Here is a 26,657-nt window from a genome sequence, read left to right as displayed (position 1 = left end):
CCATTGAGTTTAGAAGCCCTAGTGCCTTCTATTTAATGGCTAAGGGCTTAGGGAGACTCTCAGACTAGGAAAAAGGCATGTTCAGTACATTCTTGCTCCCTTACAGCCAGAAAGAGTTAACATGCAAACAGCACTTTACAAATACTAAGCAGAGACTGAAATGCCAGGAAAACAAAGTACTCTGCATGTTGCCGTGTCCTTGAGGGTGGTGGTGAGGCCAAGAGAGCGCAGAGGCCAGGGCTGGTGTGGGTAACCCACTGGCCCCAGGCCGCAGATTTCAGAGGGGGATCCTGCCACTCCTCCTCCTGATGTGATCCCCACCTCCACCCGGGTGCCCAGCTCACCTGGCCTCTGCTCCAGCCCCTTGGCAAACACAGCACACCCAGCAGAGCTGGACCTTGGCCCACTGCTTCTCATCTGCCAAGCAGCCAAGAGAACACCTGCTTTTCATTCTCTTCAGGGGATTGGGAAGTTTCCCCTTGGGAAAAACCTGTGCCTCAGCTATAACCCCTCCCCCCTTTCTCTTCATCAGTGTCTTCTAGCCTCACTCTGGAGGGTGTCCCAGTGAGCCCCAACCTCTGCTCTTCATGGCCCAGGATCACCCTTGTGTTTCCGCCTTCAGCGACAGAGGGTGCGTGGTGCCTGACTTGCCTCTATGCTTTTGTTTTCCTTTGTCTACATTTGGTTGGCATAAACACTTCTGAAAAATGGGCTGCAGCTGATGCCTTTTCGTTTGGTTCACTTTAACGAGAGGTTTATAAAACGACTCTTACTATGCAGAACACATGTTCCAAGTATACAGTTACTTGATGGATTGAAACAGTGCTGAGGGAGGCAGAACACATGTTTTTAAAATAGTCCTAAAATACATAATTACTCCCCGGACCAACTGAGTACACAATATACATTTTAATATACCATTTAATTGCTGTTTACCTAGGAGACAGAAACCTTACTGGTCTCTCAGGTTAAACTACAGATTTTAGAAACTGTCTAAACACATGTTTACTTGATCCATTCTCATCTCTTGGGTGAGGAATCCTTTTCCAAAGAAGCAGATTTACATGGAAAACAAGAGAGTTAAATGCTCTGAGGTAGAGGCTAATAATGAAAAAATCAAAGGTTTTACCTTTCATGACTCAGGGATCACCATCTCAAAGATAGGCTTAACCCAAGAGCCCTAAAAATAATCTGCGTCGCTGAAACTCACCCCTCCCAACAACTAAATACTTTTTCATCATAACCCTTTCCCATAAAGATGTTTAAGTTGCATCATAGCAGCTTCTTTAAAAGAGAATGTTAAAGAGATATGGCTGGAGAGCTCCATTTCTCCAACCTAAGTCCAAGGGAGAGCTCATGATCTTCCCCCCAAAAAACTTGCTTCTCCTCCCGGGTTCCGCATTTCAAGAAATGGCACCAATATCCACCAGTGTTCATGGCAGAAAGCAAAGTGCCATTCTTTACTCCTTTCCCTCGCCTTCTCTCTCTCTAGTACCTTCATGCAATCAGAAACTGTCTGGGCACGTTATTTAGCTTCTCTGTACCTCAGTTTCTGTATCTATAAGGCAAGGATTATAACGGTACAGACCTCATAAAGTTGTGACTGTAAGCTTTGAATGTCAAGTGCCTCACACAGAGTAACTGGTATGTAAGTGTGTTCTTTCTCCTTCTCTCCTCCACATACGTTATCTTTAGAATCTGTCCACTTCTCTCCATCACCACAGCCAAGGCCCTGAGTCGAGCTGCCATTCTCGCTCACCTGTATCCCTACCTGGCTTCTGAGCATTCACTCTTTCTGACTGTACCCTGCCCTACTCCAATCCATTCCTTGCCGGGAAGCCAGAGCTGTCCCCCACATTCAAATCTGAGCCCGTCACTCCCATGCCTGAAAGCTCCTCCATCATTCTGAGGAGAAAGACCAACTTTTAGAAATGGCTTTCAAGGCCCTTCGTGGCGCCCACTGGCCCCTGGCTCCCACCCCAGCCCTGTCTGAATTCTAGAAGGTCGTGGTTACCAGAAGTCTCACTTCAGCATGAGTGGCACAAAACAGTACACATGAAGGGATTATGAAGTCTGGTCCTGCAACAAGGGGACCCTCTCAAGGTGATGGTTTCTAGAGAGCTTGGAAAACCATGCTGTCTCCCCCAAATCCTTTCCCTACCGAAAGCCTGAGACTCCACTGTTACTTTTCTCAGCCTCATGAAACAACAGTCCCCGTGAGAGGGGCAATACTTCCCTCTTACCTTTGGTGGACGCCTGGCTTCTCATAAGAAAGTATAGAAAAGTTTGGTTCGTGGTCCAAGACAGAACTGGGCGTAGGCTCACAAAGGTTGACCACCTTGTTTAAAGTGACAAACCACAGTCACCCAGGGAAACCTCTTCGTCTTGTGAGGGAAGTGGACCTAGTTTCTCCCAGGAGAGAGAATCAGAAGAAGCCATTGGAGAATGGTTCTCAAACTTGGGCGTGCATCAGACTTCCCAGGGGGGCTCCTTAAAACACACCGTGAGCCCCACCCCAGAGATTCAGACTCAGAGGATCGCAGAGGTGGCGCGGGGGGGTGGGGTCAGCAGGCCTGTGAGGCGCTACTGGGGCCTGGATTTCACCCTGAGACCGTTACTTCTCTGTGGCCAGGGTGGTGGCAAACCCTGACTTTGCTGGCTGTGTGTCAGGCTGGGGGAGCCTAAGGCAGCCAGGTCAGGGAATGAAGCCTGCAGCCTGACGGATGAGGGACACCAGCTTCAGCAAGAGTGTGCCCACGAGCAGGGCTCACGGAAGCAGCCGCACCAGGGAGAGCTGAGGGCAGGGGCGAGGGTGGGAGCTGGGAGTGGAGGTGGCCTTTTGTCCTGGCACCTCAGAGCCACTCACTCTGCACCTGGCTGAGCCTTTAGCTTCCAAAGATCCAGGCTCAGAGCCACCAGCCTTGCATTCTCTGAAGGGAACCTTCCCCACCCTGTTCGCCACCACAGCATCTGTCTGTGTTGATTACCCTCAGGGCCACTCACCCTCATGATGGAGTCCTGTTCTCCGTGGGGAAGACTGAAGACCATGTGCTTGGGGCCCACATTTTCACGTGCATGAGAGAAGGTTTTAACGGCAGGAAGGTAGGCAAGAGGGAAGTGAGAGGAACAGAGCCCCCAGAAGGTGAACAGCAACAGACAGGAAGGGGGTTGTAGCCCCTGTGTGGCATCTATTGCCACGGTGATGGCCCAGAAGGGGAACAGCCGTCTCACTGGTACCAGGCCCTTGCTGCCTGCTCCAGGCTAATGGGGAGACTGATGAGGATAGCCGCTGCCCATCACAAAGACTTTCTATTTGCTGTAGCAGCAGAGGGGAGGGAAGAGTCAAAAACCATCAGGGATTTTAGGGAAGAAGGTGCCAGGCAGGGCCAGCTTATCTGAGCAGAGGTGACAGATGCTGGGCCAGACCCACTAGTGTTTAAATGGACAAATTTGGAGGCAGAGAGAAGGTTAGCCTAGGGGTTGGGACTAGGGCAACAGCAGGAATGGAATTGAGGGCTCCTTCCCAGCACAAGTCAACTGGAGCAGCTGAAACCATGTGCCCTACGAGACAGCAAGCAGTCCCGTAGCCAGGGAGACCACTTCAGTTTCCAGGGAAGTCTAAGAGGTGGTGATGCAAAAGTTCAGCTTATCTGGTGCAACAGCTGACGAGGCTCCCAATGGAAGAACTGCATAATGAGACATACAAGAATATCTACAGTAGAAGCGTGATAGCAGAGGATGCTAACAAAGATTGAGGTCTGGGTTCAAATCCTAGTTTGGCCTCTCACCAACTGTGTGACTTTAGGCAAGTCACTTTAGCTCCCTGTGACTGTTATTTTTAAGAGAGGAAAATAATAGTACCCAGCCAATAAGGTGGTCATGAGAGTGAAATGAAATAAAAAACATATAAAGTGTTCAGCATCTAGCCTGGTATATTGTGAGCACTAAATTTATTATTATTGCCAAGCAATGAGATATATATATACATATATATATATATTTTTTTTCGGCTGTGCTGTGCGGCTTGTGGGATCTCAGTTCCCTGACCAGGGGTTGAACCTGGGCCCACAGCAGTGAAATCATCAAGTCTTAACCACCAAAACACCAGGGAATTCCCTAGGGTATATTATTAAGTGAATAAATAAAACACATGTATGGCACAATCCCATCTATGTAAAAGGGAACCGCTGTATTTCCCTCTGTGTGTGTGTTTATAAACACATGAAGAAAAGTCAGGAAGTATCAAACTGTTAAGAATGGTTAATTCTGGGGAGTCGAAATGGGGAAGTGGGTAAAGGGATTTCGCCATTTCACTCAAACATCTGGACTGTTTGGGTATTTGCGGGGTTTGGAGGGGAGTGAGGAAGGTGAGGAACATGGAGGTGGAAGGCACCCTCTGTCTTGAGGGGCTGTGATCTGCACACGAGGCTTTGTCAAGGTCTCAGGACTTACCCATTTGTCCAAGAACCTCATGTGTGTCCTTGGGTGACACTCACTCAGCTTTCTTACTGTGGGGGATGCTGTTCACAAGGCTTGCACTACCTGCCCACCTGCTTTCTTTGTTCACTGGCCTTTCTTTCCCCATGATGAGGGCCACCTGCCTGACTTGGCCCCACCCAGGGCCTAGCCCAGTTCAGGCTCTACACCAGGCTAGACCCCAACTAGGAAAATACGAAGAGCTGGACACAAATTCTTTGGTAGGAAGCACTGGGTGAGGCTTCTGAGGAATTCTGATTGTGGGGTGTTACAGAGCCCATTTTCTCCTTCTTCCTTTTAGTAATTGAGTACCCCTAGAGCAGGCTGAATAATCCCCCCTCCCCAAATATCAAGTCTTAATCCCTGGGACCTATAAACATTACCTTATTTGGAAAAAACATCTTTGCAGGTGTGATTAAGGATCTCGGTTATCTGGATGGCCCCTAAAAATGCAATCACATGTATCTTTATAAGACAGAGGTAGAGGGAGATTTCACCTGACAGAAGGCAAGGTGATGTAACCACAGAGGCACGGATTGGAGTGATGTGGCCACAAGCCACGGAATGCCGGCAGCCATCAGGAATTGAAAGAGGCAAGGAAGGGATTCTCCCCTAGAGCTTCTGGAGGGAGTGCAGCCTTCACAACACCTTGATTTTGGCCCAACAATACTGATTTTGGACTTCTGGCCTCCAGAATTGCAAGAGGATAAATTTCTGTTGTAAAGACTACATTTCCCAGTTTCTCTGACAACTGGGAGTAGCCATATGACTAGGTTTGGCCAATGGGGAGAAGTGATGTGTGCTACTTCTGCCTCTTGAGTTTCAAATGCAGTTTCCTTCCCTTCCTGTTCTCTTCTACCCCTCTACGTGGTGAATTCCAACATAGTGCTGGTAAGCCAGCTGCACCAAGAGGAGAAGACAGCTGGACCAACAACCTCAGACACTGTAAAGGGAGCCATAAGCAGAGGATGGGTTCCTGGGTTCCTGGACAAACTTGTGGAGTTGTGGTACCTTTCCTGTTTCTCAGTGTTGCATGTGAGAGGAATAAAATTCTATATAACGAAAGCCATGCTATGTTGGTTCTCATTGTTACAGCAGCCATACCCAGCTATACCCTAACTAACACACTGGCTTCTGACTTGTTCTGATCATCTCAGCCTCTACCTGCTTATAAATCCTACCTACAGTCTGTGCCAGGGTCCTGGCTCCTGCTGACCTATGGCACAGTGTAGACGATCATCTTCCTGGACTTCTGAATATCATCAACTCCAGGATTATCGATTGTCATACTTTGCCTGTCTGTTGGGACACCTCCACTGTTCTGCATGGAGCTGCCTGTTGCAGACTCCTTGCTGGCACTACCAAAGTTTGCCTGTCACCATACCCTCCGGATGCCAAGCTCTGCCCTCACTGCTCCTTTAGCTGACTGTGTATCCCTGGGGTCTGTCCACCCCAGGAGGAAAATTTGCTTCTAGGTCCTGACTCCTCCTTGTCCGTCTTGTTCTATAGTAATTAAGTAGGCCATGCCTGGCTATGTCCTGAGATATGTGGGGAAAGGTTGCCGGGCTCCTGACAGGAAACACGCAATGTGAGAGCTATGTCTCCTGTGACACTTCCCTAGCCAGCCCCAAAGCCAGCTAGAGTTTGCAGTGTCAAACCAGCAAATGGCTACGTAGGACTTTGGTAATAGAGATGCATTTCACTGTTTGATGACTTACACTTGTTTGTTTGTTTTCCTTCATGCAACTTTACAGTTGATAATGTATAATCAGATACTGAGTTTGGCCTGAGGATGTGTACTGCTTCAGCAACACAAATTTCAAACTTGGAATGTACACGGGTCTGACTTCAGGTAAAGAATCACCTGGGCTCCTGGTGAGAAATGCATTTGATTAACTCTGAGCTGTGGAAGGAAACTCATCCAGGGTCCTGGATAAGGCAGCTACTATTTATTTATGCAAAACATTAAGACAGAGTAATTAAAGCCCCCATTCCTGGTAATTGTCTCAGAAATTGCATTCCCCGACTGAGCAATTAGTTTCGTACAAAGCAAGAAGATATTTGGGTTAATAATCTTGAGTTTTTACAACTCAATCAATATTTTGGTTGCTGCAGGCTGCTTTGCTACTGTAAATTTTGAGTACAGTGCTTCTGGGGTGTATAAATATTTAGGCTAGCCATTGAAGCATCAATTAATGAAATCATTTCTTCTGTTCTTTAATTTAGAAAATACCGTTGGTAGTGTACTAGTATGAGGTGTTTATTTCAGTGCCTATTGTGGATGGGAAACTAAATTGCTATTGTGCTGTGTGGTTATTGTGCTGTGTGGTTTATTATTTCGTCTCTTTGCATATCCATAGAGCAAACCTCTCTTTTAGATGCATCTCCTTCAAACAGATCTTGAATAACCTAGTCACTTGCTTCAGATGGTTTTGACCTGATTTTAACTTTATAGCCACGCTTCTCTGTTTTAAGATTTGCAGTGGTTTTGTGTGTATGTGTGTGTGTGTGTGGTGTGTGTATGTTTGTTAACAGCACTGATGTAACTAAGAGTCACAACCAAGACTGATTACTACGCCCTTCCTTTTAGAGTGTGATGACTTTAAAAAAGAAAAACCTGCATAATGAGTTCAAGCCTATCGCTATTAAATACCAAAATGGTCAAGTAAAGTGAAGACTTCTTTCAATTGGTTGTTTTGTCTCAATCAGGGTTTCCCAAAATGTGTTCCGCGGTGTACGTATTCATGGGATGCTAAAAGGATTCTAATTTGTTTCTATTTGGAAAGTCAAGTGAAAGAAAAAAAAAAAAAGGTGGTACAATCAGATTATTAGTCTCTCCTCCAACCAAGAGACATCTTGAGGGTGAAGGAATAAACATCCTCTGTCCTGTGTTTTTCAGGCTGAATTATTAAGAGGGTTTTAGCTCTAACAGTGTCCTAGAAAAGAACTATCAACTATTGTATGTTTTTCTAATGTGTGATTGCTTGGTCCTGACATTTGGTTGCAAAACTAAATCAATATGACAAGCAGAGAGTTCCAATGGTTTTACTGAAAAGGGGGGCTCTGATTTTTTAGGTAATCGGGGACATTGAATATGAACTGGGTATTAAGTTATATTAAGAAAATATTTTAATCTTTTTAGGCGTGATAATGACACTTTATGTAAGAAAATCTCCCCCTGTTTTTGGAGATGCACACTAAAGTATTTAAGGATAGAATAGCATGCCATCTGCAATTTCTTTTAAAGTTCTTCAGCAAAAAAAAAAAAGAAAAGAAAAGGGAAAAAATGGGCATAGATGAAACAAGTAGGAAGAATAATGATAGTTGTTGAAGCTGGGTGATGAGGAGGTAAATGTTTTTATAGCCTCCACTTTAATTTACATTCAATGATTTTTATAATGCAAAGTTTAAAAAATGTTCTGTGGTCAAACAAGTTTGAAGAATTCTAGTTTTTGTAAAGTTAAATTAAGCATGTTTCTTTGCCATAGACCTTCTTAAGATCTTTATATATTAGTATGTAGGTAAATCTTTTAATTTTTTTTCTTTGCTGAACATCTCAAGAGACTGATACTCTGCCAAATATGCTAACATGCTTCAAGAAATACTGGCCTAAATTCTACCTAACAACCAGTTTGGGTTGAATCGCCTGCACTGACCACTGTTGGACTTTGTGATCAAAGTGAACAGTGAATGCTTTCCTTCCCGTCTTCATCCATTTCAGCCCTAGGCAGCCGAGCACCGAGTGGAGTTCTAGGAACATCCGACGGGGTGAGGTTTAGACCTTGGCTCAGCCACGTACTAGCTCTCTAATCCCAGGCATGCCATATAACCTCTTTGCCCCTCCATTCCTTCATCTGTAAAGTGGGGATAATCATAGTACCTATCTCACAGAACTGTTATATAGAATAAAGTAGCTAACACTGACAAAGTGTTTCATGCCCAATCCATGTAAGTCCTCAATAAATCTGTTATTATTGTTATAATTCACTCTTTAAGAACCAGCTTAGGTTGTATCCTCTTTGTGAAACCTTCTGGGTTTCCTTCACTCAGAATTAATTCTCTTTTCTTCTGCATTCTGGCAGTTTTATACCTTTAATGTGTGATTTAATTGTAAATGCCTCAAAGATAGAGGCCATGCCTTATTCAGCTTCGTATTGCACCAGCATCCTAACACAGGCCACCAAACCCAAAAGAATAAGAAAGGGGCTCATCCTGGCAGATCCATCTTCCTTTAAGTTCTTGAAAGACCCATATGACATCATTTACATATCATGGCTTAGCCACATTTAGCTGCAAGAGAGGCCAGGAAATATAGTCTTCATTCCACACCTCCCTCCTTTAAGGCAATGCTCTATTTATCCACCACTGTATCATTCTTGTGTGTGTGTATGTTTCTATCATCTATCTATCTATCTATCTATCTATCTATCTATCTATCTATCATCTATCTGTCATCTATCTATCATCTATCTATCTATCTATCATCTATCATCTATCATCTATCTATCAATCTACATACCTGAGATGAAGCCAAAGGGTCAAGGCTAGTCCTGCAAAGAGCCCATTGCCCCCTGTCTGGTGAATGGAAAAGACTCTCACTGCCTCTAATATAGTGATTTCAGAGTAGGAAAACACCAGCTTCCTGATGTTATAAGTATCGTTGGGCCTTTGTCACACTAGAAAACATCTTTTGTATTGACGCGCTTGAATACTATTTAGAAAAAAGCCTTCAAATTGAGGAAAAAATAACATAAGTGCCTCTGTAGAAGTAATGTCCCCACTGAGGCACAGCAAGCACACACACTGAGCATTTTGACAGGAGAACATGCAGATATTTACTTTGGCAACAGCCAGATTTCACAGTTATTACTTCCCAGGTCTAAGCTATATAGTCATACATCTTCCAAAAGAACACGCAGGCAGCAATGTGAAACCCGAGATTTAATCAAATTATACCTGTTTCTTTAGCATGAGCAAGCTCTCTGCCCATTCATGAGCATCTTTTCATTTGATTTTCCTGATGTGGTATGTAAGTGAGAAATCAGATTAATCCAGTAGTGAGAACATGCAAATGGCAGAGACCTGATTGGAATAAGCTTTGGGTAGACAGAGCTTGGTTGAATATCTTTTCTTTTCTGGTTGTTGTAGAAAGGAGCTAATACAATGAAGAACACATAGCTCTTCAGTTCCCATGGGACTAGCTAACTAATTCATGGAGAATAACAAAAAATCCACAGATGATCTAAAACCATCACGCTGACTGTCAGATTTCACCTTTTCCTTTGATGAAATTTCACCCAATTGGCAAACAAGTATAAATGAGGATTACTTGTCTACTTTCCCTTTTTTCCTCTTTCACTTATCACTTAGGACATTTCTTCTTATTGAAATTAATAAAAATATATTAACTGAGTATTTGCTGTGCATTTTAAGAAAGACAAACTATATGAGGGCATTGCTGTCACTAGGTGTGTCTTTACAGTCCAGTTGGCTTTATTTATAGTTTTTGTTCATTTTTAGCCCAAATTATGGCATACTATTACAACTACTGTGCACCTTGGGTTTTTGCTTATGTATTGTGAAACAGGTTCCATATTATTGTAGATTGAAATATGGAATATTTAGCAGTATGGGATATTCCTACAATAGGAATATGGAATGGTCCCCATATAGAAATATGGAATTCAAAAGAACTACCCCATTCTTTTTTTTAATAGCTTTGTAGTATTCCAGTGTATGAAAATATCACGATTTACTTCACCAGTCCCTAAATGATGAAGGTTAATTTTTTTGCTGTTACAAATAATGCTGCAGTGAATAACTGTACATTCTCTATTTCTCACCTGGGCAAATGTATCTGTAGGATAAGCACCTAAAATTTGAACTAGTGGGTTGAATGTCAGAGAGCATCTGCTCTTGTGATTTGGTACCTATTGCAATCAAAATAGCTATAGTCAAGCAGTGCTTCATGCAGGAAGATGATTTGCATATACCACAAACACTCACATATCCACGCTTACATATTTGGCACTTTACTGTCAAGTGCCCTCGTCAAGAGAGGAAATTACCAAATTTTGTGAATTTTGCCAATTGGAAAGATTAAAGATGTCAGCTCATATATTAAATTTACGTTTATTTTATTATGAATGAGGACAAGTACTTTTCACATATTGAACCAGGTATTTAGGTCTATTTCTGGATTCTCCATTCTGGTTCATGGATCAGTCTGTTATCTGTCTTTTTTTCAGAATTAAGAAGGATGATTCTTAATTTTTAAAAAATGTAGAAGGTTCAGCTGAGCTCTACCACTGACTAGCTATCTTGAATGAATCCCTTCATCTCTTTAATCTTAGCTTCTACATCTATAAAATGAGTGTTAGATCCCATAAGCTCGTTTACTCCACGTGCGTTTGTTGAGTGTTAGGTTCTGTGCTGAGGATGCAAAGGAGAGCCAAAGAAGATGCCATCTCTGCTGTCAGGGGGTTTACTGTCAGTGTGGGGAGGAGGCAGGCACTATTCAAATTCTGACATAGATCACTGAGAGACTGTAGGAAAGGAAACTTAGGAGATGTTGGGGAGAGGGGAGCAGAGAGAAGGCCATAGAGATTTCCTTTGGAAGGAGGTGATATGGAAACTGAGATCTGGTGGGAAAGGAATTAGCCTGGTAAAGCCAGAGGGGTGGTGGAAAGAGCTTTCCAGATAGACTTTCTGGCATGTGAGGGCTCGACATGAATGAAGAACTCTGTACTGTAGCTGGAGGTAGAAAGATGATGGTAAAATGGTAGGAGATAAGAGGCTAAAGAAATAAACAGGAATCAACCCATGTAGAGTCTTGGATAGATATTTTGGTCTCTCTCCTAAGTATTTGCCTTTCCGGGGCCCTGTAGGAGGTAAAGTCTGAGTTCAAGACTAAAGTGGTGACACTTTATGGAGAGGTGAAAGCCCAGGACATTCCCAGTGGGAATGAGGAAAAAGGGAGGTGTGGCGATGCAGTGCCATCAATGTGTTATCACTCTGGTTACCAGGTCACAAGGAGTTTCAGCTGCAAAGAAACACAGCTGATCAATTGCCAGATGTGTTGTTCAGCACACAGGATTTCTCCAGGAAGCTTATAAGGAAAACCATATTTCAGAGCTATTCTTAGCAGGGAGTAAGGAGGGAGTAATTCACCTGCTTCGTATCCTCCTGTCTTCTAGTGCTCATCGTTTGTATTTCACACTGCAGGAAGCTAACCCCCTGCGCTTCCAGAATACTTCACCCAGCCCCTCACTGGTCAGGCCAGAGGTGTGGCATTTTATCCAAGCCTGGAAGTTGAGATGTGGGTGGAATACCAATCAAGAGAAAGAGAAGGACACAGTCAAGAGACTCTGAGAAGCACATGGAGTTTGGGTCCAACATACCATTAAAGGATTCCATGCAAGAGAGTGACATGGCCTGTCAACATTGTGGAGAAGACCTTAAAGAGGGCTGAGAATGGATGTGTGGGAGGCAATTGCAATGGTCCAGAAGAGAGTAGTCAGTGTCCAGGGTTGGGGTGGTGGGTGTGGAAATGGAGAAAAGTGAACAAGTATGAGAAATTTTGGGAGGTAAAATTGCCAGGGCTAAGGGAATGGTTGGATTTGAGAAATAGGGAAAGTTATCAAGAATGTCAGGTTTATGACCTGAGCAAGCCAGTGGGTGGTGGCATCATTTGCTGAGATAGGAATACGAGGTAGAAAACCAAGTTTGGTAGGAAAGATCTTGACTTGGAGCTTGGGCTTGTACCTATGCGAAACCTCACTGGAGATTTTGAGTAGGCAAATGAATATATGAGTCTGATTGTTGTAGCTGCACATGTGGATGGGAGGGATTGAATATAGAGCGAGAAAGGGAAGCTTAAAAAACTTAAACATTTAATGGCTCTGTAAAGTACAATGGGCTTGGAAGGAAGATAAAGAAAGAACAAGGCATCTGAAGTGCCTTAAGTAGACTCTTAATTTACTTCTCTAGTAATGGTTTAAATATTATTTGCTATGCACTTAAAAATAGTATTCAAAATGACACATTGTAGTGGCAAAGATAACCAAATGTCTGGCTGTTTGCTTTTTGATCATATCAATTAACTTTTACAATCTAAACAAACAAAAAAAAAAGAAAGAAGAAGAAGGAGGACGAGGAGGAGGGGGAAGAGGAAGAGGAAAAGGAAGAGGAGAGGCAAAGAACTAAGAGGAAAATAAGAAGAGCTTCAGGTCCTTGAAGCCCGGGGAAGAGGGTTTCAGGAGTGAAGGGTCCCAGAGAGGGCAGGGGAGGTGAGGACTGAGTCCTTTGCTTTAGCGACATGGTGGTCATTAGTCATTTTAGCCAAAGTAATGGGACTGAGGAGTGAGAGAAGCTGATGGAAAGGAAGAGGAGCATGTACAACCCTTTCAAGAAGTTTCACTGGGAAAGAGAGAAGAAGGAATAATAGCAGGAAGGGGCTGTGGGTTGAGACAGGTGTTTTTGTTTTATCTTAAGAGAGACTTGAGCATGTCTAAATGCAAATGGGGAGGATTCAGATTCAGGCCAGGAGTCATGTTGTAGTGTGAGTCTCCAGAGAGAGCAGGCGGGGCTGGGATCCAGAACGGGTCCTGACCTCAGGAGAGGAAGCATCCACTGAGGGATGGGAGGAAAGGAAGGGAGATGGCGCCAGGGAAGGTGGGGCTGTAGCAGGAAGTTGAAGGTCTGGCTCAATGACTTCAATTTCTAAAAAGTAGGAGGTAGGTCATATGCAGGAATGGGGCAAGGGCAGGGGGAGGAAGGGTAGGCAAGAGAGTGGAGAGGGTTTGAAATAGAAGAAACTTCCAATGAAGTGATTTTTGAGACAACTTCCTTCATGGGCAAGTTTGAGAAAAGATAACTGGGTGGACGGAAGAGGGAAAAGGCAGGGGAGGAAGGAGGGAAGGAAGGGGTCACAGCCAAACCACCACCATCTTCCTCCCTGCTTACCTTTTAGCCGATCTTGGCTCTGAGCTTCCAGCTCATAGACAAGGAAGCAAACAAGGTGGGTCTGATAGAGCAACCCACAGGTTTTGGCTTCCAGATAACTGAAAGACGGTGTCATTTTTATGACTCACAAATACTAACATAAGAACCAATCCATTTTTGCAAACTCTTCTTTATTGTGGCATTATGGTGATGCTTCCTGATGTTGACACTGGAAAATAAAATATTGTCAGCATCCACTAAAATTTTAATACAGAAATATGTTAAAAGTCTTTTGTTCCCCAGGCTTTTCTTTTTGGTTAGAACAGGACCTGACTATTTAACTTGTGGTTAAGGATTATTTGCGTGGGGCACCTTGGTAGGTGAAATGTAGTGGATTTGGCGTTTTGCCCATTGAACACTGGGCAGGAGCTCCGGTTACAAATTGCAGCTGTATAAAATAACAGGAAATGTGGGGCTTTGAAAGATTCCACTGGAAAGATTAATTATTTGGAAAAGAGTTATGCAGCAGCTTCATGTGTTTTTGGAGAAAAGGTGGCCCACGCCATTTTCAATAGTGCAAAAGAAAATTCTGCTACTAGGCGAGAGAGGGGAAGAGAGGAGCTCTTGTTTCCTAGAAGGGCTCACATTTGGTTTTAAAACCATCTTTATTCTCTTTGTTGGGAGACAAGGAGTTAGAAGTGAAAGCCAGGTGGAATCCCAGAAAGATCTGAGGCTTAGGAAAGATCGGGGTTTCCTCATTCTCTAAGATGACCTCCATCCCATTCCCCGTCTTGCCCCTCAACATCGAATAATTTCCTATACATCAGTCCACCATGGATATTCATTTTTCTGTAGGCATGAGAATGTTATTCAAACAAACTCACAAGTGCTGGGTAGAAAACTGACTCTGGATTTAGCGACTCTGTGATATCCAGAAAGATAAACCAACATTTATTGCCCAGCTGGGACAATCCCAGATGATCAGACAAGCTGACACACAGATAGACTTTCTGAGAACAATATGTTTCTACACGTTTGAAGTAAAATAATTCAGTCTTTCCAGTGTACTCTGACTGTGAACTGCCAAAGAATTGTAGGGAAGCTGATGTTTAAGGGGAAAACGGCATTTTTCTCGAGTTCTTGAGACATCTGTCTATAAATGTCTATAGAAAAAGGATATATGTTTTCAAGTAGGTTCATCACTTTGCTCTATCTTCAACATCACTCAGAAGAAGCCCTGGGAAGATTTGTTTGGTTTGACGGTTTACTTGAGGGATGGAGGGAGGACATTTTCTCTCTCTGTTTCTATATCTCTCATAATTGAGCTTGACCACCAAATATGAGAAATGCTATCCGACATGATGGGAATGGGATGTTTAGGTTAATCATCTATTTGTACTGATAAAGAGCAACGACTTGAAGACTCTGTGTGCAGTAATACATGCTTCATATCCAGTTCTGAAGCCGTGAAACTCAGGCTTTCTGAGATGAAAGGACTTAATCTGTCAGTGAGCTGACTACAGCAAGAGTCAATCTCATGGAAAGTAGATGGATAGTAGACTGAATATTTCCAGTTACTAGGAGGCCAGAAAAACATAGTTCTGTTCAGTTTCTAATTGAATTTTTAAGTCAGAGAAGTGTGGTTTTGGAGAAATTATAATGGAAAGTGCCTGGTTTCTCCTTATCCCTGAAATCTAACAGCATGGCCTCGTGGCTGCCTCAGGTGTGAAGGGAGAGGATGAACACAAACCTTGTCCATTTACCCATCATCTCCATTTTCTGTACTCCCTCCCCATCCCCACCATCCTTTTATGCACACCTTGACTCTGGTACCTGAGGTCTCTCATCCTCTTCAATAATAAACTTTTAATGGCCCTTGTGTTAAGGGTTGAGGATGAGAAAAAAATACAGTTCCTGCTCTCAGGGGACATTCATTTTAGCTGGAGAGACACAAGTACATGTCATTCCGGGGAGGTGTATGCTTGGAGCAGAGAGCACAGCACAGAGCCTGGAAGGAAAGAAGCTGGAGCGGGAGAGGCCAGAAGCCTCACTGCCATTCACCAATCCATCTGGGCCCAAGAACTGAAATCTGGAAAAGGCTTTGCTTTTATCACACCTGCTATGTTGGTCCCCCACGTCTGGATGATATCAGAAGCACAAATCCCACTGCTTTTCCAGCCTTACTCAGGTGTTACTCAAGAGTCTCCTGCTAGCCCAACCTCAGTCAAAGCAAAGATGGGTAATGGGCAGAAACTGTCTACCTGACTGGGGCCATTGTAGAGAGCCATTGGGAAGTGGCACAGGTGTCACAGGAGAAAGGGGAACAAGAGAATGTCCCAGGTCCTGAGCAAGTTCCTAGGACAGGACAGACTGCCAAGTGAGGGTCCTTGGCTTTGAGCAGGAAAGAATTCAAGAGTGAGCCAGGGTAAAGTGGAAGCGAGTTTATTTAGAGAGCTACACATTCTATAGGCAGAAAGCAGTCCACGGCAGAAAGTGAGAGTGGTCCTCAGCTGTGTTAGTTTTTTACAGCCTGGGTAATTTCATAGGCTCATAAGTGGGAGGATTATTCCAACTATTTTGGAGAAGGGGTGGGGATTTCCAGGAATTGGACCAACCCCACTTTTGGGCCTTCTATGGTCAGCCTCAGAACAGTCATGGCACTGGTGGGTGTGTCATTTAGTGAATGTATTACAGTGAGCATATAATGAGGCTCAAGGTCTATCTGAAGTCGAATTTCCCACCATCTTGGGCCTGGTAAATTCTAACCAGTTTTTGGGTATCCTGTTTTTCTATTTATTTGTTTGTTTGTTTGTTTATATTTATGCTGCATTGCATCTTTGTTGCTGCACACAGGTTTTTCTCTAGTTGCTGTGAGCGGGGGCTACTCTTTGTTGTGGGGCACAGGTTTCTCATTGCAGTGGCTTCTCTTGTTGCAGAGCACGGGCTCTAGGCACGAGGGCTTCAGTAGTTGCAGCACGTGGGCTCAGTAGTTGTGGCTCGAGGGCTCTAGAGTGCAGGTTCAGTAGTTGTGGTGTGTGGGTTTAGTTGCTCCGTGGCATGTGGGATCCTCCCGGACCAGAACTCAAACCCATGTCCCCTGCATTGGCAGGCAGATTCTTAACCACTGCACCAGGGATGGTCCAGCACCAGGGAAGTCCCCGTTCTGTTTTTCTTAATGGCTGTGTCATTCTTTTAACGGTGTGCCCTGCCCCATCCCTCCTGTCTTACAAGCAAGCCCTCCTGCTTTGTTCAGTTCTTCTGAGACCCCCATGGAGTAGGGGAGCAGCGAGCATGCACTCAGCTTTCCTTAGAAAGGGCTATACCCCTACAGCCCCCCACTTAAATCCCCTTGGCTCCCACTTTTGTTGATAGAGCACCCCCACACATATGCCACCCATACTCCCACCCTGTGGTATCTGCCCTGGCAAGCAGAGCTTAAAAGACCTTAAAAGAAATTGGAAAACAACTCAAAACTTTTTTCCCACTGTGCCTATTCTAGCTCCATTCTGCTGGAGAGACCCTCTGAGACCCTTGGTGGGACACAGCTGTTCCTCTGTAGCACTCCCCTTGCTCTGCCGTCGGCAGAAGGGGCAGCCAACATCTCTGCTTTGAACTGCTCCGATCTTCCTCGTAGCAGGAAACTCATGCCAAACACACCGGGTCCCCCTCTTGGGTCCCCTTGCTTGGCTCAAGGGGAAGGGAGATGCCCAGGACTCCAGGGTGACTCTCTCCCCAGTATCTTCACTGCTGACAGTTAGAATGAATCGCCTGAAGGTGAGTGATAGGTTCAGAAAGACTGAACTCTGGTTTTGGTTTTTCAGGGGTTTTTTGTTTTGTTTTGTTTTTAATTTAACAAGTCCTGCTCAGATGGTCCAGCACCTTTCTTTTAAAAAAGAGTGTTCTTTTTACCTATTTTAATCAATTTAGGGGGCCTCAGTGTTACTGGGTCTAAGCTTGCTCTGCTCACCACACCACAGGCCAATGAGTCAGAGATGAGGTGTTGAGGCAAGGGACAGGACTTTATTTGGAAAGCTGGCAGACAGCAAAGATGGCAGACTAGTGTCTCCAAAAAACCATCTTATCAGGGTCTGGATGCCAGTTTCTTTTATAGAATCAGAGAGGGAGAAGTGGTGAGGAAGTAAAGTAAAAGGGCCATCAGTCTTGAAAACCATCCCCAGGAATGACCAGCCTCAGTGAGGGGATGTGTTAATTTCTTCTTTTCTGCAGCCATTCACAGGTGGGCAGGGTTGACTGTCTGCCTGTGAGCTGAACAGAGGCGCTTTAGTTTAACTTTCAGGCAGAGGGGCAGGCTTCCCTGAGGCAGGCCATCATGTATGGTTATAATAACAAAAGCAACAAAAATCAAAGGTTGAAGTCAAAGAAACAGATCCAATGGAGTCTGATTTAGCCCTTCCCTGTTACATCAGCTGTGCCTACAGTAACAAGAAAAGTCCTGTACTACCTCTCCATTTTTTTTTTGGCGGGGGGGGGGGGGGGGGGGGGGGGGGGGGGAGGGAGTTGTAATTTTATTTTATTTTTGTTCTTTATTTATTTTTATTGAAGTATAGTTGATTTACAATGTTGTGTTAGTTTTAGGTGTATAGTGAAGTGATTCAGTTATATATAGATCTATAAATATATTCTTTTTCAGATTCTTTTCCATTATAGGTTATTAAAAGATATTGAATATAGTTCCCTGTGCTATACAGTAGGCCCTTGTTGGTTATCTATTTTATATATAGTAGTGTGTATCTGTTAATCCCAAACACCTAATTTATCTCTCCCTGCCCTTGTTATTTTTCTTTAAATTTTAATTTATTTATTCATTGGCTGCGTTGGGTTGCTGTGCATAGGCTTTCTCTAGTTGTAGTGAGTGGGGCTACTCTTCGTTGTGGTACACGGGCTTCTCATTGTGGTGGCATCTCTTGTTGCGGAGCATGGGCTCTAGGCACCCGGGTTTCAGTAGTTGTGGTACATGGGCTCAGTAGTTGTGGCTTGCAGGCTCTTGAGCACAGGCTCAGTAGTTGTGGCACACGGGCCTAGTTGCTCTGTGGCATGTGAGATCTTCCCAGACTAGGGATCGAACCCATGTCCCCTGCATTGGCAGGCGGATTCTTAAGCATTGTTCCACCAGGGAAGCCCACCCCTGTTATTCTTAATTAAACATCTAAAATTTGTATAGCACTTCCTCAGGGCACGACTAGACATTGTGTGCCATGTGTACAGTTTAAAGTCAGGCAGCACACAGCCTACACAGCTAAGCTGGCAGCCTTGTGATTTACAGTTTTGCTTTAAAAGCAATAAGCCCTTTCACATATATAGTAGCAGTAGTTATCATAGCAACCATCACTACCATTGTCTTTAGCATATAGAGTGTACCAGTATGTATTATACAGTATAGTGTGTACATTTTTGCTGAGCAACAAGCAGTCAGGATTTGCATTTGTCTCCCCAGGCCATGCACTTTTTCCTTTTGGATCCACCAGTTATTTTACAGATGAGCAAACTCCAGATCAGAGAGGTTACACAGCCTGCTTTGAATCACACAGTCTTCCACTTCATTTTACAGACTTAATGTATCTGCAAAAATGTGACCTTAAAGGAGAATCTCGGGGAGAGGCATAATAATATTGAACACACACACACGCACACACACACATACACGCAAGATATGGCTCAAGCTCTTGTGGCATCTTTCTGTTCCTTTCCTCCCTATACATTTGTCTGGGCATCTTGAGGGAAGATGGACCAGGGTGGCGGGCAGATCCTGAGAGGGGAGCCCTGCATGTATTACCCACAGAAAGTGTTTGGTTCTCTTAGCTTGGATTAAAAGAAAGAAAGAAGTTAAATGTGAGGTGGACTTAATGCAAATCCAGCAAGTGAAATTGAAATTCTGTAACCCAATACTGACGTGTTTTCAAAAATGAATATTTACTGATTTTTTTTCTGGTTAAAGATAATACATGCTCACATAGAAAATGTATGTGATACTGCAAAGTATCAAGAAAAATCTAAAATCCCATTACCCAAAGATTAATGAGGTTTGTTTATTACTTTAAAGCTGACAAAGGGAAATTGCACGTTTATTTGCTCCTTGCAACTGTCCTATTGGGGCTGAGATTACAGGCATTTTTTAGTCCTAAGAAGACAGAGAAGACCAGAACTCACATTGTGTAACAGGGAGAATGACCTACATAAACCTGGATCCAGTGCTATTCTTAGTTAAAACTACTTTTTTTTCCCCTCAGTCTTCAGTTAAAAGTCAGTCTCTTCTCCCTTAGTTCAGTACTAAAAGTGATTTATAGATTTGAAAAACAATTCGTCCATGTTATTGGGTGCTCAATAAATGCTCTGAGTAGAAATGGAATGAAATAGATGGACAATGGGGGCAGGGACCATTGTCTGAGATTTTATGAAATCTGTTCTGATGGAGGTATTAAGGTAAACACATGGGTGGGTCAGACAGATCTGGCTCTGTCCCTTCTAATTGTTTGACTTTGGGCCCAAATGGAAGCTGGTACCAAATATAAGGTAGCATTAAACTTGCCAGTGGGGAGATCCTCCCATGATATTTTGGTCAACGTGAGAACATAAAGCTTTTAGTGAGACAGATGAAATTGTGATGTGCTTTTTCAATATATGAATTTAGTTATACATCCATGTTTAATACCATTTATACAATTTAATAAATTAATTTATAAATACTGCTTTTTTTTCCACTTTCATATTTCATTTAAAAAATCTATTTAAACTCTTCATGCACCTCTTGGTCATCAGCACCCTCACTGTGACTAGGCCCATTTATTAGCCATTCTCACTTCCATCTGGATTGTTGGAGGTTCTCTTGGACCCTTTATGGGATGCTTTCCCTGGAAATTTTATCCCAAACCACAAAGTGCCCATTCGAATAGCATTAGTCAGTTCATGCTTTCACTGGTCTCTCCAACATAACTGTTTACTGTTCTGCTTTTTAAAGTGATCATAAAAGGCTTGTTTATAGCAACTTCCAGCATTGCAAATGTGAAGTCACATTCCCAGGAAAAACTAACAAATCTGTGTTGCATTTTCTCACCTCCTTTTATACTGAGTTGGTGATCTCCGTAAGCTTCCAAAACTAGAAATTTGGAAAGCATTGGTGTAACATGAGAGGCATTGCAAGGACCCTATGATATTGTGATTTATGTTAAGAAATATATATTTGGTCTTTGTTCCCATTTCTGACTCAGAGCTCCTAAAAGCCTTGGAGTTTCCTAAGTGATAAGAGCCGTAAAGGTGAAATGGGTGTCTTTTGTTATTTCTATAATAAGCCCCTTTCAGCCACACCTGAGTTTATTAATGAGCTGATTTTTGGAAAGCCCCAAGATAACGTAAGGATAGAGGCTGGTTGCTAGGGGAACCAACCCTGGGATTAGAGAGATAAAACTTTCACTCTCACCAACTTGACCTCTGGAGAGGGGAGAGAAGCTGAAGGTTAAATCAATCACCGATAGCCAATGATTTGATCACATGTGCATATGTAATGAAGCCATGAGTGGCACACCCAGAGAGGGCATGGAGGCCCTGGTGCCCTTCCCATGTAACTGGTCCTATGCATCTTTCCCATCTGGCTGTTCCTGAGTTATATCCTTTTTTAGTATACAGGTAATCTAGTAAGTGGAGTGTTTTCCTGAGTTCTGTGAGCTGCTCTAGCAAATTAATGGAACCCGAGGAGGGGGTCATGGGAACCTCTGAATATAGCCAGTCGGTCAGAAGCACAGGTGACAACCTAGATTTGCCACTGGTGTCTGAAGTGGAGGCAGTCTTATGGGACTTAACCTAAGAGATCTAACTCTGGGTAGATAGTGTGAGAACTGAGTTGAATTGTAGCCACCCAGCTGGTGTCACAGAATTGCTTGATGTATGGAAAACCCACACATCTGGTAACCAGAAGTGCCAGAAGTATTAAGTGTTAGTAGGAAAAGAGGCACACAAGAGTGCATTTTCCCTTTACAGACCCCAAAATAAAGTACTCCCCTCTCTTCTGGTAATTTTAGGGGGAAAAAAACCTTGCCTCATTGGCAGACATATATAGTGGTTAACTTCTTTACACTTTACATGCCCAGGTATAAAACATAGGCAACAACTGTTACAGTTAACTGTGGGCCTCTGGAGGACAGAAATTTATTCCTGTAGCTAACTTGTTCATCTTTGTCCTCTGTGCCCAGCACAGCAACTGGCTCTTAACAAGTGCTCAGTTATATATTTCTTGGACAAGTGAATGAATCCAAAAGCATTACTGAGTTTACAAGGCAAGCATCCACTTCTGTCTGCAAGACTGTCTTGACCCCAGGCTCTTCTCACAGGTTCAGGTGTGGGAACTGGCGCAAACCAAGTGGTTATGTAGGCTAATGTGTCACACCCATGACTATGGTCCAGTGCTTGGAGCAGAGCTCCACACACATGGATTTCAGAACCCACCTAAGTTAGAATATATTCAGAAAAGATGCTCATTTTGAATGCTGCCACCTCCACTCCCTCTGGCACAGCTCTGTAACTGCCCGCACTTTGTGGAGCCCCAGAGGAGGCAGAGCAGAGCTTGCCTCTGGGAGACCAGTCTGGGCCTGGGGTGGGGTGGGGAACACTGGACCCGTTACTAAGACAACATCTGAGAATAAAGGACTAGCAGGCAGAAGCAAGTTTGAGTCAAAAGGCCAAAGGAGTGCTGAAGCTGGGTGGCATTTCCATGGACAGGTCAGAGTCCTCCTAGAAAGAAATCACAAGAAAATTTAATAACCAGACAGGGCATGGTCAGAAAACCCAAACTGAATTATATTTACTTAAATGAGCATCATTCCACCATCCTGTTTTTTTTAAGGAGACTTTACCACAAGCCGTTACGTGAGCGTGAGTGTGTGTGCGAGAGAAGCCTGTACATAATGGGGTACAAGGGGTGCTAGCTTCCTGCCCTTAAGGGGCTGAAGAAACGGAATCAATAGGGAGGGAGAAAGCGAACATCAGCGGAGTACCGGGCACAACGTTGTGTCTGGTGCTCTGGCCCCGCTGCCAAACAACCTCGACTGGAACCCCAGCTCTGCTGCTGACCAGCTGGCTAACCTTAACCAAGTTACCACATCTTTACTCTCAAGTTTCCTACTTTCAAATGTGAATAATACCAGTCCCTACTTCATGGGGTTGTAGTGAGGACTGCAGGAGTGGATGCATACTGTGGTGGGTTAAACAGCCACAAAAGGGACGTCCCTGGTGGTCCAGTGGTTTAGAATCCGCCTTCCAATGCAGGGGACGCGGGTTCGATCCCTAGTTGGGGGAAGAAGATCCCACATGCTGCGGGGCAACGAAGCCGCACGCCTACACGTTCTGGAGCCCACACTTCAACTAGAGAGAAGCCCCTTGCACTGCAATGAAGAGCCCACACACCAAAACAAAAGATCCCGCATGCTGCAACTAAGACCCAAAGCAGCCAAGGAAATAAATAAATATGTAAAAATTAAAATAAAAAATAAAGAGCCACAAAAGCCTTGTTATTTCTCCCATCAAGTAGTGCAGTCTATTCCTCCCTGCCACCCTTGAGCCTGGACTGTCCCTGTCGTTGGTTTTGACCACATGATCAGCAGAGTAATGACTTCCCAAAAGAGTGAAGTTGAGTGGCAGTTTCACGGATGGGACAGAACCTTCATAACCAGACAGGACATGGTCAGAAAATCAAAACTGAATTTATATTGACTTAAATGGATATCACTCCACCACCCAGGGCACTGGCAGATTTGGTGTCTGGTGACATCCTACTTTCTGGTTCATAGATTTTTCTCTGTGTCCTTATGTGACAGAAGGGGTGAGGGAGCTCTCTGGGGTCTCTTGTGCCCCTTTTATAAGGGCACTAATCCCATGTATGAGGGCTCTACCTTCATGACCTAGTCACCTCCCACAGGCCTCACCTGCAAATACCATCCCATTGGGAACTAGGTTTCAATTATGAATTTGGGGGACACAACATTCAGTCTGTAGCAGCAGGTGTTATCACAACTGTGATAGTTGGGATTATTATTGAACAAATACTCCTCTTTTTCCCCTCTCACTGTGAGCAGAGTGGACCTGTCCTTGTGACTTCATTTGGCCAGCGGGATATTAGCAGTGATTTACCGAACCCAGACTTGGGCCTGCTCACCCACGCATGGTAAAACCAATCTACTGACACTGGGTTGTGGTGAAGGAAAATGCAGCATTTATTGCAGGGCACCAACCAAGGAGTCCAGGGCAGCTAGTGCTCAAAACGCCTGAACTCCCTGATGAGTTTCAGCAAAGCATTTTTAAAGGCCAGGTGAGGGAGGGGAGTTACAGGGTAAGTGATCAGCTCATGTACAATCCTCTGATTGGCTGATGGTGAGATAACAGGGTGGTGTCACGTAATTAATCCTCTGGCTCTGGCAGATCTAGAGGCTATTGCTCATGGTCACCAGGTAGTTGATTTCTTCCATTTGGTGGGGTTTTATCACCTGCAAACCAACTCAGGAAATGTGCATCAGATATTATTACCTAGGTACTTCAGAGAGGAGTTAAGCAGAGAATATGGGGAGGGGTCTGTCCCGGGAAGGCCCCATAGGGTCCTGCTCGGTTATAGTGACACAAGCAGAAGCTTTAAATGTCAGCTTGGGTTTTGCCATCACCATAAGATGCCCAGGAAGCTTGTAGATCTCAGAAGAACAAAGGGGGTATAGAGCAGAGGATCCCAGCCACCCCACAGACTTCAAGTGCAGTAATACACGATCATTATTTTATGCCACTGAGCTATGGGGTGGTTTTACTGCAATAACAGCTGATTGATACACAATCTTTAGGTGAGAAAACTGAGGCTCGGAGAGCCTTGTTTAAAAACAAGAAAAGTTGGGGGCTTCCCTGGTGGCACAGTGGTTAAGAATCTGCCTGCCAATGCAAGGGACACGGGTTCGATCCCTGGTCTGGGAAGATCCCACATGCCATGGAGCAACTAAGCCTGTGCACCACAACTACTGAGCCCACTCGCCGCAACTACTAAAGCCCACGTGCCTAGAGGCTGTGCTCCACAACAAGAGAAGACACAACAATGAGAAACCCGCACACCGAAACAAAAAGTAGCCCCTGCTCACCACAACTAGAGAAAGCACGTGTGCAGCAACAAAGACCCAACACAGCCAAAACTAAAAATAAATAAATAAATAAATACAAAAAAAGTTAATGGAAGTGTTCATAGTAAAGGAAGCTTTTTATTTAGAGAGTCAGATGAGAGTCCCTGTATTTGTTTCCTAGGGATGCCATGACGAATTACCACAAATCGTGTGGCTTACAACACTGGAGAGGTATTCTCTCATAGTTCTGCAGGCTAGTAGTCTGCAACCAAGGGGTCAGCCTGGCCATGCTTTTTCTGAAGGCTCTAGGGGAAAATCCTTCCTGGCCCCTTTTTAGTTTTTGCTGGTTCCCAGCAATCCTTGGTGTTCCTTGGCTTATACAGTTACCACCCCCCCCAACGCTGCTTTTCAAAAGTTCACTTTATGCCATTCTGCTTTTATGAAACACCTACATTAGTACCTGTTTTCGCTAACAAAGAAATCTGAAGGGGAAGTTTGCTTTTACCAAAAAGAAGGTGAAAAGCAAAATAGTGTTCAGCACTGGTTCTGCAGGAGCCGTTATGGAAGTAGCACACCACAAACAGCAAGAGTGGCACCGCCAAACTCCTTCCCTGGAAGCTATACTCACATCTCAGCATCCAGCCATCATAGCTTTGAACTGTGTGAGCATCTGTGCTTTATCTCGATTTATTTTGTGCATCTGTTAGCAAGATGTGTCCTAAGGTAATTGCTTCTTCACTTTACACGATCTTGGCTTATGAAAGGTTTCCTAGGAACGTTCTACTTTCAGATAGGAGGGAAACTGGTAGATGCATCACTCCACTCTCTTCCTCCATTGTCACACGGCCTTCTTCCTTGCCCCTGTCTTTGCGTCTGATTCTCCTTCTCCTTTCTCTTAGGAGGACACCAGTCCTTGGATTTAGGGCCCCCCAATCTAGAATGACGTCATCTTAACTAATTACATCTGCAAAGAGCCTATCTCCAAATAACGTCACATTCTGAGGTTCTAGGTGGACATGAACTTTGGGGGGAACACTACTCAACCCAGTGCAGCTCCTGTGTCTAATACTAGAAAACTAGAGATATCATTAGGCAGACTCTGCTCATGAGAGCTTTAGGCAAACATTCAGAGAGGGCATAGTTTAAACCTTGAGGGGAACAGGTTGGGAAGGCTCGGGGTAGAAGGTAAGACTGACATTTCATACATCTGTGACAGTTTTGGAGCTACAGAAGAACACGGTTGCCCTTTCAGTCTGGCGGCAGCCACCAGGTGAGCCGAGATGGGCGCTTACAAAGTACATCCAGGAGATATGGAGGGGGAAGCAATTGGCTGTGATGCGCTGTCTGTTCAGGGTGTGCTGCTGGCAGTACTGCCAGCCCTCTGTGCTGCACCAGGCCCCCCCACCGCCCCTACCCCCCCTACCCCGCCCTGGCCCCGGCCCCACAAAGCTCGCAGGCTCGGGTACAAGGCCAAGCAAGGTTATGTCATATATCAGATTCGTGTGCACCATGGTGGCCACAAACACCCAGTTCCTAAGGGTGCCACCTACCACAAGCCTGTCCACCATGGTGTCAACCAGCTCAAGTTTGCTTGAAGCCTTCAGTCTGTTGCCGAGGAGTGAGCTGAATGCCACTGTGGGGCCCTGAGGGTCCTGAATTCTTACTGGGTTGGTGAAAATTCCATGTACAAATTCTTTGAGGTTATCCTTATTGATCCATTCCGTAAAGCTATCAGAAGAAACCCTGACACTCAGTGCATCACCAAACCAGTGCACAAGCACAGGGAGATGTGGGGACTGACGTCCGCAGGCAGGAAGCCTTGGCAAGGGCCACAAGTTCCATCACAAGATCGGCAGTTCTCGCCGCGCAGGTTGCAGAAGACACAGTACTCTCCAACTCTACCGCTATCGCTAATATAAGTGATGTTTATAAAATTCTCACCTAATAAACAGTTTAGGATATTCATGTCTGCTTAAAAGTGTTTTTTAATTTGTCTGTTAAAACTAGTTGTCTGCAGATTGTTTCACTGGATGCATTGTCAAATTATGGACGTTAACGTGCAATAATGTTTGAAGACTAAGTGATGGTGCATTGTTTCCAATAAGGGAAATGCCTTTGTTTTTGCTTTATTAGGGAGTT

At 44.3% G+C, this 26,657-nt stretch overlaps 1 pseudogene; it reads left to right on the top strand.

Annotated features, from left to right (window-relative positions):
- Window positions 1-26,432, top strand: part of LOC130857664 (60S ribosomal protein L15-like) — a 48,109-nt pseudogene extending 21,677 nt beyond the window's left edge.
- Window positions 26,433-26,657: the final 225 nt, after the last annotated feature.

This window comes from Hippopotamus amphibius, chromosome 7, assembly GCF_030028045.1.
Source record: "Hippopotamus amphibius kiboko isolate mHipAmp2 chromosome 7, mHipAmp2.hap2, whole genome shotgun sequence".
Taxonomy (NCBI): Eukaryota; Metazoa; Chordata; class Mammalia; order Artiodactyla; family Hippopotamidae; genus Hippopotamus; species Hippopotamus amphibius.
The sequence above is the reverse complement of the archived record's forward strand: the minus strand, read 5'-3'. Positions and strand labels throughout refer to the sequence as shown.